At 40.7% G+C, this 13,831-nt stretch overlaps 1 pseudogene; it reads right to left on the reverse strand.

The window, feature by feature from the left end:
- Nucleotides 1-2,524: 2,524 nt before the first annotated feature.
- LOC144291355 (hepatoma-derived growth factor-related protein 2 pseudogene) lies at nt 2,525-12,799 on the reverse strand (annotated as a pseudogene).
- Between the last annotated feature and the right edge of the window lie 1,032 nt (nt 12,800-13,831).

Genomic DNA, 13,831 nt, shown 5'->3' on the forward strand with positions numbered 1-13,831 from the left:
TTGGGAAACAAAGCTTAGAAACTGTTGGAACTGAAACATCCTGGCAGTCAGGTCAGCAGACTCCAGAACAAAGTTTGTACTTCTTTATTCTGAGTTTATGAACACACCTCTATCTATTCTCCTTTTCTCATCTCCCAGCATGAAAGAACTACAAAAGAAGCCCTAAGAAATTCTCTATGCATTTATTGTTCTTCTTTTCATTGTTTTTTTTTGTGTGTGTGGCTATTAATTAAAATCTCTTGAAATAGCATCATTGACAATGTAGATTAAAACACAGTTATCCCCAGATCAAAGGGCAAATAGCTCAGAATATTTTTCTTTGAATTGATACCAAAGAAGAAGTTAATTCCATACTTCCTTTAAAAAAAAGATTTATTTATTCAAGAGAGAGAGAGAGAGAGAGAGCGAGCGCTGCAGGGGGGAGGGGCAGAGGGAGAGAGGCAGACTCCCCACTGAGCATGGAACTGAGATGGGGCTCAATCAGGCAACTCTGAGATCAGGACCTGAGCTGAAATCAAGAGTCAGACACTTACCCGAGTGAGTTACCCAGTTGCCCCTCCAAGCTTCTTTAAGGTGTTGAAAGTGTATTTGAAGAAATTATAGTCGATAAGATGAAAATGGCTTTGCCAAAGCCATCTTTGTAAAAGTTTAGGGACTGATATACTGGCAATAAATGGCCTTTTTACCATACTGCATGTTCATCTATATGAAATCTGAATTAATAGCAAAATATAAGAAAAATGAAGAGAGATATTATATAGAAAACAAATAGCTTGAAAGGGTATCGAACCCGATAGACTCATCCCTCTCTATGCCTATTTTGTTTACAATATTTGTGTCATAGGTCTTTTTTGGCATCATCTGGTGAAATCCCTTCTCTGCCTTCCCTATGACCTTCTGGGTTTGTAATTCTTGGTGTCTACTTCCCTAGAGTGGCATTGGATCCTTCAAATGGGACAGAGCAATTACTCTCCTGAGCTCTCCTGGAGACATGGCTCTAAGGTTTGGTTTGATGTTCCCATAAGTGGAAATGAATTCTGTAAGAAGGCCTGTAGTCGGGATCCCTAGGTGGCGCAGCGGTTTGGCGCCTGCCTTTGGCCCAGGGCACGATCCTGGAGACCCGGGATCGAATCCCACATCAGGCTCCCAGTGCATGGAGCCTGCTTCTTCCTCTGCCTGTGTCTCTGTCTGTGTGTGTGTGTGTGTGTGTGTGTGACTATCATAAATAAATTAAAAAAAAAAGGGTGAACCCGTAGTGCCTGGCCCTGCATCTCCACAGTGTTGGGAGCAGTGTGGGGGGGGAGCGGGACGCCAGCCACCTGCTCTCCTCCTGCTGCTGCTGCTGCCTTGGCTCTGCTTCCTTTTCTCGTGCTGGGCCTGGGGAGTGGGTTCTGTAACTACATAAATAAATAAATAAATAAATAAATAAATAAATAAATAAATAAATAAGTATTTAAAAAAAAGAAGGCCTGTAGTCTTGCTCTCTATAGTTTAATATGTGGTCTCTCCATTCTTCACCCTCTCCTCTTATTTCTCTTATTAGTACCTTATTCCCAAGAGACCCTAGAATAGTTAGGGGCTTTTTTCTTGCATCCTGTTTTTTATTGGAAATAGTCAAATCAATTCCTTGCACAAATGTTTACTAAGCTAGATTGAAGACACTATGTGGAGTGCCACAGAAATCCTGAGATGGGTAAAACAAGATTGTTGACATGAAAGATTCTATAATTCTGCAAATGATTGTTTTTTAAGTAAAGGACTTAATATAGAGTAAAGTTAGTGCCCTAAGATTCATGCAAATTGCTAAAAATAAGGCAGAGATCACATCTGGGTGAGAAGATGAAGAAAGCTTAATGCAGTGAGAACACAATGTTTGAAATTTGTCTACATGAAGGAAGTGGTAAGATCAGTGATAGGTACTGACCTCCTTTGGTGGATTATCTCATTTAAAGCTCAAATTTAGAGATGTAAGAATTATATACATTTTAGAGACTATGAAACAGAGGATTTGAAAAATTAAGTAATTTGCTCACAATTACATACCTGAAGAGTAGGGATTTGAATGCAGTGAGTCCAAAGCTTGAAGCTCTTCTTTCCACCATGTTGAGCTGTCTTTAAGTGACAGAAAGGAAAGAAAGCCTTAGAAGGAAGAAAGCACAGGTTCTCTTTAGAGAGGCGACCAAGTTTGGAACATGTGGAACATGAGAGAAAGCAGTAGGAAATAAGATTGGGAATGTGTGCCAGATCTTTTGTATATTAGAAGGATCTTGAATACCAGGGTGAAAATGTTAATATGGTTAGTAGTGAGGACTCTATTTATTTATTTTTATTTTTTTTTCATTAAAAAAACCCTTTATAGTCATTCCATGTTGGTTGGAAATCACAGAAGTTAGGCAGAAAAACAACCCAGGGGACATATAAATGGGACAGCATGGTGTTTCCCCAACAGGTCTCTGCTCTGCAGGTGGCAGGTGGGGGCTGAGGCAGGCCTGGGGTATCTACAGGTGAGCCTGGCTGCCAGGGCTCATCTGGCCTCCTTGTCCAGGGACTCTGAGTCCATCCACAACCTTGCATGCTCCTGCCGCTCCTTCCCAGGTGCATCCATCTCGGAGCCCTCCCGCGCCTTGTCATTGTGTAACGGCTCTTCAGAGGAGCCACAGCCCAGCCCCTCCTCGGAGTTGTGTCTTCCCTCCTGCTCCTTGTCTTCCATGCTCTCTCCTTTCTGGGATGTGGCCTCACCATTCACCGGGGCCGAGAGATCAGCATTCGCCTTGTCTTCTTCCCTCTCCATGGGAGCCTCCTCTCCAGCCAGCACCTCCTTAGCCTTCTCCATCTCGGCCCTTTCCTTCTCCACCCCAGCTCTGGTCATCTTCTGGGTGGCTTCAATCTTTGGTCCCAGGACCCGAGATTTGAGCTGGGGTAGACCTCCGCAGCCTTCTCCATCACCTCCTTGTTGGCCCTGTAATGGCGGATCTTCTTCAATGTGGCCACCATATCCGTGTTCTTCTGCAGGATCTGTGAGGTCACCTGTAGGGTTCCTAGCACGTCTAGTGCGTTCAGACACCTCTTCATATCCAGAATGTCAACTTTCAGGGCGAGCCTGATCTCACTGTGCAGCTTCTGTAGCTTCTCATCCATGGAAGGTTCTTTCTTTTTCTCGACCTTCTGGTCAGGTGGGAATCCTTCTGACAGCTTCCAAGTTCGCTCCACCTTCGCGGGCCTGGCTCAGGGCCTCTCCTTGAGGCACCCTCTCTTCTCCTTCTGGCTGGGTCTCCTCGTAGGCTCTGTGCTTTGTCTTGCTGCCTTCTTTGCCTCCCTCTGCAGCTCAGCCTCAGGCCCCGAGTCGGAAGAGGCCTGTGGTCCGCGGCCCCGGAACCTTGAGGCCACTCTTTCTGACGGGCTCATCCTCGTCCCCCAGCTCATCCCCGCTGCTGCTCCCGCTGGCCGGGGCCTCCGCCATCACGCTCGCGCCTCTGCTCCTTCTCTTCCTTTTCCTGTTCACGGAGCCTTCGCAGCTCCTCCGCCTGCTCCCTGTACCGCCTGGCTTCTAGCTGGCGCCACCTCTCCTCATCCCGGCGCTTCCACTGGCTGATGCGGTCGACCTCATTGCTGTCGCTGTCACTACTTGAGCTAGTCGGACCGCTCAGGCTTTGGCTTCCAATCCACGCGGTTTTGGAGGTGGCTTCTCAGCTGGCTTCATGCCCCGAGGAGGTTTTTTTACAGACACATCTGAGTCGGAGGAGGAGGAGGAGGAGGAGGAGAAGGAGGAGGATGCTGACCTGGCCACAGCCACTGGCTCACCCTTTGTCGGATTCTGCTTTGGAGTCAGAGTCGGAGGCTGAAGGTGCCTTCTTTTTCTTCCGTCCTGCAAGGGGGCCCCGCCGAGGTGCCTGGACCACAGCTTTCTTCTCGGGGGTGAAGTCCTGGTCACTGGTCTTCTCTGACTCAGATGAGCTTTCTGAGTCACACTGGCTTGATCCAGGTCACTGGAAGCCTTTCGAGTTCATTTTGAGACTGACATCTTCAGGGCTGCTGCCTTCCGCTTCAGGCCACTGTTATCCTGCTTTTGTCTGAGTCTGAGTCACCCTCCATCCTGTCACTGGCCGCTGTGGCAGTCACAGCTGTGACGGCCATGACTCCCCGGACCTCGTCGTCCTTGCTCCCACCTGCCGGGTCAGCTTCAGGGGCCTCACGATCAGAGGAACTCACCGGCAGAGGAGCACTGTAGCTGGCGCAGAGATTGTTCTGGATCTCCCACAGCCCCTCATTGAAGCCTTTCCTCTTGTTGGGTTTCCCGTACTTATCTTTACATTTGTCGTAAGGAAACAGGTCCTTGGGTCCCAGGATGGCTGTTTTGTGCGTACCAAAGAAGAAGATGGGGTACTCGTTGGGGGGGGGGGGCTTCACAGCACCCTCGGTGATGTCATCGATCCAGGCCGGCCTGCGCAGGTAGCCCTTCACCTTGGCGAACAACAAGTTCCCGGGTTTTAAGGCATGGGCTTGCTGGTGGCGGGAGGCCCAGGCTGCAGGAAATGGTGGCAGGAGGCCAGTGAGGACTCCTTAAAGGTTTTAGAGCCACAGAGTCAAGAGATGCAAATAAGGAAGAATAATCTGTTAGGTTTGCCCAGGATGGACAGGAAAAGGGAAGACCCTCTCCCTCTTCTGTTATGGAACTTCAGTTAAAAATAATAAGGGTATAAACAAGGTGGAGGAAGGGAGGATCAGAGAGAGAGAACACAGAAAAATTTTGACTTGATGACTGCAGAATTTAAGAGATGAAGAAAGAAGAGTTGAAAACGACTCAGCAATTATCAACAGGAAAGTATGAAAGAGATGGAATTCCTAATACCTGCAAATCAGAGTAGGATCTCCTTTGGGGAAGAAAGTTGTTAAATTGGTTTAGGATAAGGTGAATTTATGGTTCAGATAAAGTAATAACAGCCAATAAAGCGCTGAGAATGAGTCTGAAGCTCCAGAAAGAAGCCTGGGATGGGAGTGTATATTTAGGGTCATCAGAGTGGAAGTGATGATTGAGGTTGGGAAGTGAATAGGATCTTGAGGAAAGATCCATACATGAGATGAACCTGGAAAATAAAGATGGTTAGGAGGCTGTTGGTTATTAAACTCTCTCAAACATAATAGAAACACTGTATCTGAATTATTAATCCTCATGTAGACTCTGCAAAGGCAAAACTTCTTCCATGCTTATGGATGTTAGCTATTTGCTAAAAGTACACACTCTAGAGTACATATCTCAACTGATAACTCTGCTTCATTATTCAGTCATCTTCTGAGCCTCATCTTTACTGCCTGCTTTAATAAAGATTTGTGATATCAAGCATAAATATGAATCCTCCTGAGAGTAAAGCATGTTTAATATATATATATATATATATATGACTGAAGTTCATCAGAGATTATTTTACATGTTTTGACTTCCTATGTACCGACTTCAAAGCACCTTCAACTTGTTTCAACTTCTTGTTAGATTAAAAGCTTAAATATATATGTATGTGTGTGTGTGTGTATATATATATATATATATATATATATATATATATATATATACTTACAGCAATGAGCAAAGTATGTGGTAGAAATGATATAAAAGGAAACTTTAGAGAACCATGGTAAAATATCATAATAATAAAAATATAGTTTAGATAACTTTCTCTTTTATGTCCATTTTTTTCTTTTAAATGTGCTATTTTAAATATTAGGACTCGGTGACGTTAAGAAATACAACTTGATAGAAATATGTTAAACATAATTTAGAAGTGTTAATTTGTATTTATTTCTTTTTAAAAATTTTTTTTTAATTTTATGATAGTCACACAGAGAGAGAAAGAGGCAGAGACATAGGCAGAGGGAGAAGCAGGCTCCATGCACCGGGAGCCCGACGTGGGATTCGATCCCGGGTCTCCAGGATCGCGCCCTGGGCCAAAGGCAGGCGCCAAACCACTGCGCCACCCAGGGACCCCTGTATTTAAAGAAAAATATTTGCTTTATATATTTATTTAGCATCTAAGCATTTATTGGGAGATCCTTAATTATTATTTTTTTCATTTTTAAAGATTTTATTTATTTATTCATGAGAGACAGAGAGAGAGAGAGGCAGAGACACAGGCAGAGGGAGAAGCAGACTCCATGCAGGGAGCTTGATGTGGGATTCAATCCTGGGTCTCCAGGATCATACCCCGGGCTGAAGGCGGCGCCAAACCACTGGGCCATCGGGGCTGCCCAGATCCTTAATTGTCCTATAGGGACATATGGGGTTCTGAGGCTTAAAACAACACTCACAATACAGATTCAGTGGAGGCTATTCTGGTCTGACGGTGTATAGCATCATGTTTCTGAAACCACACTAACTGTACCACAGCTTGTGCCTCTCCTCTAGTCTATTTTCTAGCCTCTTCTCCCAACCTTGGATTATTTGCTTGTCAGCTCAATTCCTTGCAACATCTCCTCCTTCTTCCATAATGAACATCTTTCTGAATAGTTTTTACATTTGGCTTTTGTTGTTGAAATCTAATTAAGAGTTACTGCTAGTTAAATATGAATTATAAAACAAAATTAATCTGGAATTAGTCTGTTAATGAGAAGTTCAGATTTGATCACATTATTTTTATTTACATTGAACTTTTCAAAATTATAACTATTCTTTGTCTTTAAAAATCATTAAAAAAAAAAAGAAAAAAGAATCATCAGGAGACACCACCTGGGTGGCTCAGCAGCTAAGCGTCTGCCTTTGGCTCAGGTCGTCATCCTGGAGATCCAGGATCGAGTCCCACATCAGGCTCCCTGCGTGGAGCCTGCTTCTGCCTCTGCCTATGTCTCCGCCTCTCTCTCTCTGTATGTCTCCTGAATAAATAAATAAAATCTTAAAAAAAATCAGTGGTTCTCAAAGAATGGTTCCAGACTAGCAGCATCAGCGTCACCAGGGAGCTAACTGGAATTACAAATTTTTAGGCCCCACTGTACACCTACTGAATGAAAAACTATGGGGTTGGAGCCTAGCAATCTGTAATTTAGAGCCATTTAAGTAATTCTCATGCATGCCAAAGACTGAAAACTATTGTTGTATAGGATTTCTATCATTGGGGAAGATGGAGGCATATGATCTAATCCCATATGGGCTGTTTAAATCAGGAGTCTCGATTTTATATATTAGAATCTCTTAATACTCATGGCGAGGTGTCTGGGTGGCTCAGTTTGTTAAGCGTCCAACTCTTGGTTTTGGCTTGGGTCATGATCTCATAGGTTGTGGGATGGAGCCCCACATCCAGCTTTGCATTTGGTGGGGAGTCCGCTTGAAGATACTCTTCCTTTGCCCCTCTCCCTGTTTTCATGTAGGTGCTCATGTTCACATTCAAATCTTTAAAAAATACTCATGGCAAGCTACATGATACACCAATTTAATCAGAGTCATTAAGATGTGCATTTTTTAAACATTCCAACTGTAATATCCAGGTTGGGTTGAGAGATGATTGCTTTAAGTCATCAGTAAATCTTCTAGCCAGTGCTACAGATAATAGAATTCTAGTATCCTTTCACTTTGTACTGTTTTAGATCTGACACATTTGCTCCATGTGCTCTAGGACTTGTTGGGAGATAAGCCTCATGACTCACTTCTTGTTGGGTATACCAAGAATGCAAGGCCATGACTACTCTTTACCCAGACCATTTCTTATGGTTTTATTCAGGGAACATCCTTGAGGAAGGAAATAATGTTTTCTCTATAGCTGTGTCATGAGTAATAGTCTTTTATTTTTGACCCACAAGTCTCATATCTTCTGTCAATATTTATGAAATAGTTTCAGGCAAATTTACTAGCTTGTAAGTAGAGTATGATCAAATCCTAGATCAGTAGTAATCCATACCAAGCTATTCTCAGTATTCTGGCCTATTCTATTAGATCTTGCTCTTTAGACCATAGCTGGGCATGGATTCCAAGTTTACTCCTATATTTCATTCTTGCCTATAGTGATTCTCCCTCTTGTTACCATTAGCTTCAGTCTACTCAGGATAGGGCTCTCCTAATGGCAACTTTACTCCAGAGACTTTCTGCCTGTCAATGTCTGCCTTGGGCTACAAACAAGGCCTCACTGAGCCTCAGAAGAGGACCAAAATTTATTGTGTTAAAGCATACAAATCTTCTTTGTATTAATACTAATATCCTACATACTTATAACATGTGAAAACTATCAGTGTACTTTCATGGAGATCGTCTTATATGATCTTTCTTCTTTCTTTCTTTCTTTCTTTCTTTCTTTCTTTCTTTCTTTCTTTCTTTCTTTCTTTCTTTCTTCTTAAGATTTTATTTATTCATGAGAGACACACAGAGAGAGAGGCAGAGACACAGGCAGAGGGAGAAGCAGGCTCCATGCAGAGAGCCAGTCACAGGACTTGATCTTTGGTGCAAAATGGTGGGTTTATTAAAGCAGGGGACAGGAGCCTTGGGCAGGAAGAGGGGCTGCCTCAGGCCTGTGAGGGGTGGCTAATTATATACCTAGGAGTTTGGGGAAGGTAGGCAAAAGGGAGTTCCAAAAGGATTTTCATATGCTAAAGAGGACCTACCAGACACTGAATGCCTTGGCTTTGTCAAGTTAAAGATTGTTTTTTCCCCCCAGCTAGGCATTACCATGAACACTCCTGAGGAATGTCACAGGTATCCCACCCTGGGTGGTGGTTATTTGTGGGATAACAGCTGTAAACTAAAAAATTATAGCAAGTCGCATATGAGATATGAATAGTGTGGAATACAGAAGAAGTTAGTTTACAGTAAAATGCCTGGGTGATAAATAATGAAAAATGTCATTTAATTTATGGAACATTTTCTTTTCTTTTCTTTTCTTTTTTTTTTATGGAACATTTTCTTATCTCCTGTCTGAAGTTAAGAGTATAACTTGATCATTAGCTTTAAATAATTGAGTGAAATCACATAATATTATTTGTAAGGTTTTGGCCATCCATAATCATTCCCAGTTCAACTTCACTACATAGTTTTTTCATTCCATAGCTTAGATCTAGTCACTATCCATGTTTTCACTCAGGATTTTATAACGTAAAGAAAGAATTCCTTTAAATATTTTAGTTATAGGAATTGAGTAAAACCAGCTGACAGGGCAGCCTCGGTGGTGCAGTGGTTTAGCACCGCCTGCAGCCTGGGGTGTGATCCTGGAGATCCATGAACAACTTATGTCTTCAAAAGAAACAGAAAAATACATCAACATTTAACCAAAACTAACTACTTAGAGTAGGACTTTTTCAAGTTAGATATCAGGACTCCCTTAGACTCTTCAGAATTATTGAAAATCACAGAGAACATCTATTCTTACATCTCTCAGTATTTATCACATTAGAAATTAAAACTGAGAAAATTTCAAATACAAATATAAAACAATAATACATTTCTTTGACAGAATGACCGTTTTATTCCATGTCATGTAGCCTCTAGAAAACCCTATTGTATGTACACTTATGAAAAAATGAGAATGAAAAAAGCAAATAATATCTTAGCATTATTAAGAAAATATTCTTTTTTAAAGATTTATTTATTTATTCATGAGAGAGACACACACAGAGAGACAGAGAGAGAGAGAGGCAGAGACACAGGCAGAGGGAGAAGCAGGCTCCATGCAGGGAGCCTGATGTGGGACTCCATCCCGGGTCTCCAGGATCACAGCCTGGGCTGAAGGTGGCACCAAAATGCTGAGCCACCCAGGCTGCCCAGAAAATATTCTTAATGAAGTCTCTGATACGGTCTTGAGGACCCTCAGAGACCATATGTCTGTCTGTCAATGAAGCAGAAATCAAGATGTTTGGATCCCTAGTAGATATATAATCAAAATGCCATGGGGATACAGAGAAGGAGAGTAATTTGTATCCGTTACCATTAAAAATTATTATCACGCTCTTGATATTAATCTCCAACTGAGTCTAGATTACAATAAAAAGCAAATAGTTAAAATAAATAACAGTACTAGTTTTTGCCAAGTAATTCAGTTCATGAAATGAAGGTATTCCCCTGCCACCTGGTGGCAATGTATCCTAATTATAGGGATTGAAGAAGTTTTTAAATGGTGCATAATTACAGTGCATCTTCAGTGCAGATTCAGAACTGAATGTGGAATCTATTCATCAAACACTACAGAATTATACTTGGAACCTCTGAAACATGCCAACTTACAATAAACAGTCCCCTAATGCAATAAAAGCAACTACGTTAAAACCAACCATATTTTAAAGAACCAATAATTATGCAGAATTTTGCCACTATGTTGAATATAATAGGTACTCAGTATTTCAGGGTGGCAAAAAGAAGAGCTTTCTCGTTTTTCTCTAATGCATATTCTCAGTGCCTAGGGAAAAAAAGAAAAAGGCAGTAAGAGGTATCCGTAACCTGACCACCATCATATTTTGTGCACTCAGTCTAGGGGAGTTGAGAATATGCCCTAAAGATCAAGATAATGGCCTCACTGATTCACACTCCATTTGGGAATGTGTGTTGCTGCAGCAAAGTGAAGCTGTTTGGTACATGGATACCTGGCAAGAGAGAGAGATGGGAGTGTTGGAGGGCCAATAGAACGTTGAGCCTGATAAATACAATAGGTTGATACAGGTTTACATAAAGCTACTTTCCTCCCCCCCTCTTTATAGTCTAAAACATTGTTAATTGTATTGTATTTTTCAACAAGACCATAAAAATAGTTTTTATCCTTTTACTGGTTAGTCTTGAACTTTTGTGAATCAGTAACTCATGATTTTTGTAAACTTTTAACATTCTTCTCAATACTTGCAAGTATGATATAGCATAGTGCTGTGATCATCAACCTGAAGATACGTGCCTTTCCAAGATACTTAAGCGTGAATGGTTTTTAGACAGTAAAGTTCCTTATACTTTACTTCCATGTGTAGTTTTCCCCCAAAATTGATCTGCTTGGAAACAAGCCTGTATTCAGAAAAGCTCAAGTTCCAATTTGTAAAAGGTATACAAGGTCCTCGCTTATCTTATAACTTACTAAGGAATATTGCCTGAAGGATAAACCTCTCTGGATGCCTTAGAAAGGGGAAGCCTCCTGCAATGATTAATCATGCTACCATGAACCTATAGGACTTTGAGTCTTTCCAGAGTTCTATATATTTCTGTTAAGGATAGAGCCTGGGGTGGAAACTGGTACTTTTGGTAACTAAGAATGGTGAATTCAGATATGTGGTGTAGAAGGTAAGAAAATAATATTAATTTTAATTTAAACAACTTTGTTTCTTTTATCTCCTGACTTTTTAAAGAATTGATGGCTTCTGAGGAAGAGTCCATTGAGGAAAAAGTAGAAAGAACATCAGTAACAAATTTTAAGTGCTTAAAAATGGCCTTTTCTAATGGAAATCCTTTTCCACTCCTAATGTTATTCTCTAGTACCTGAAAGCACCGAAGAATAGCTAAAGGATATAGAGTAGGAAAACTTTTTAAAAATATATAATTTGATGTGCTCTGAAAATGTCAAAAAATTTTAAATATATTGGAAAAAACTCTGGATAAAACTTCAATGTGGTTTCTTTCAGATTTAATGTATATTGTTCACTAAAGTAATTAAAATTTGCTTTTTTAAGTCATGTCATGTAAGATTTATTCTAATTACCATAAATTCTCATTTTATAAAACAAGTTAAACATTCTCTCTGTTTTATTATTAAACTATAAAATTAGACACTCGCTGTTAGACCAATTGCCACTGGAAGAAGCTGACACCAGGACCTAGTAAGGGAGGGTACAGGGGAAAAACTACTCTGATCTCTCTCCCCACCCTTAGACCTGACGATTGAGCCTCTCATTGGCTAAACACAAGTAAGTCCTCCAAGAACATTGAATAGAGTGAAAAAGGGTGAAATGAGGATCCAGAAGATCTGGGAAATGTCCAAAAATTGAGAAAATGCATGACTCGGATAATTGTTTATCTTAGCTTTGGACCTTTAGAAAGTGGATCTGAAATCAAAGATTAAAGACTTGTTGAGTGGCAAGTCTCCATGGTGTTTCTGCACATCGGTGACAGCTTTTGTCCAAGATTATATTTTGAGAGATGTTTGTGTAGTAAATAGCCTCTAAAGATAGGGATAGTGTCAACTCTGGGAGGAATGTGCAGATTTTTTTTTCTGGCCAAGAAAATAAAAATAATATGCCTCCGTGGGAAAATAGTTAGACACGTTTCCTAGCAGTCCCTTTAAAATATTGGGAGTTTCCAAAGCTTATCTCAGCAGTAACACAGATATACTGTACACACAATACCCCCACATATCTTGGTGGGCAAGGAGAGCCAGCATAAACATAAAGTACATACTGCCTGCTGTGCTATGAGTAACAAAGTCCTTTATCTGACTTGTGTCTTCTCTCAGCACCTGTGAAACTGTGGCAGGCTCACTTGTTAGCTTACAATTGGGGGTGAAATCTCCAGCCTTTCACAGTTCTTGATAGGACACTTTATTTGGGAGGTACAAGCCTCAGGCAGTGAAGGTAAGGGAAAAGAAGGGAGGGAGGTATATATGTGTTGCTATACTGGTTACCATAGTGAACTGCAGAGAGACATTAGCATTCATAATTTACTCTGCATTTGGGACTTTCCCAGAAGTACTGAAAGGAGAACTTCACCTGCGAGTAGTCCATAAGAAAGAGAGAAAGGAGGGGGACATTTTCTCCTTGGCTCCCTCCCATCTGCTCTTCCCTTTGATCAAGGTTTACCTCCATAAAGATCTCCTCCATACTTCTTGGTTGCATCTTGGTGGCTATTCAGGAAACTAGGCCCCATAACTTGAAGTATGATGTTTCATCCAAAGATGAAAGTGGAGGATTGGTCTTGTTTAAGTAAAATGCTAACAAAGACAGTACAAGGAGGAGATGGACAAGAGAATTGCAGAAGGAGCATAAACTTTATATTTCAGTGTAATGAGTACAGGCACATTTGCGTGTCAAACAGTTCCTGATTTTTTGCTTTCCATAAAGTTGAATGGGAACCTAGCTGAGTTTCAGTTGATTATTAAAAAAAAAAAAAAACAGCAACAACCCTTTGTACTAGATCATTACATACATAATTTTTTATTTGTTTTGAAACGAGGAGTTAAAGGAAATGGGTGCCAGTGTTCTAACAAAACCCCTTCTGCTTCTATCTACTTATATATTTGTGTTGGTTAATATACTTAGTATTTCTAATTATAAAAAGAAAAAATAGACATGAATCCATTCGTAATCTTGTTTACAAATAGCTGAACTAATTGGGAAAAAATAGCCCCATTCAGCTTATTAATATCTATACTTTTTAATAAAATGTTTAAATTTAATGACTATTTAGTAAAATTTGTAATATATATTCTTTTAATTATGAATTAATAATAGTTGTAACAGTAACTCAAAAGCCAGAGGAACTTTAAATTATTTGATGTCTTTTGGTCATAAGAAAGAAAACAAATTGTAAATGCTTTTACATATTTTTGGTGTAGGAAAGTTTGGTAAATGATCAATAAAAGGCTTCCAACTATAAAATACAATATTATTAGGGAAAACATCTGTGGAAAGGAATTGTATGGTCAAGTAAAAAAGAGAATTATGTCAATTTTCATAGTTTAACAACAGTTTATTCATATATTTTATTTTTTTGTTTTTTTTTAATCTTTTTTTTTAATTTTTATCAATTTATGATAGTCACACACAGAGAGAGAGAGAGGCAGAGACATAGGCAGAGGGAGAAGCAGGCTCCATGCACCGGGAGCCCGACGTGGGACTCGATCCCAGGTCTCCAGGATCGCGCCCTGGGCCAAAGGCAGGAGCCAAACCTCTGCGCCAC

The sequence above is a fragment of the Canis aureus genome, chromosome 20, assembly GCF_053574225.1.
Source record: "Canis aureus isolate CA01 chromosome 20, VMU_Caureus_v.1.0, whole genome shotgun sequence".
In the NCBI taxonomy this organism is placed as follows: domain Eukaryota; kingdom Metazoa; phylum Chordata; class Mammalia; order Carnivora; family Canidae; genus Canis; species Canis aureus.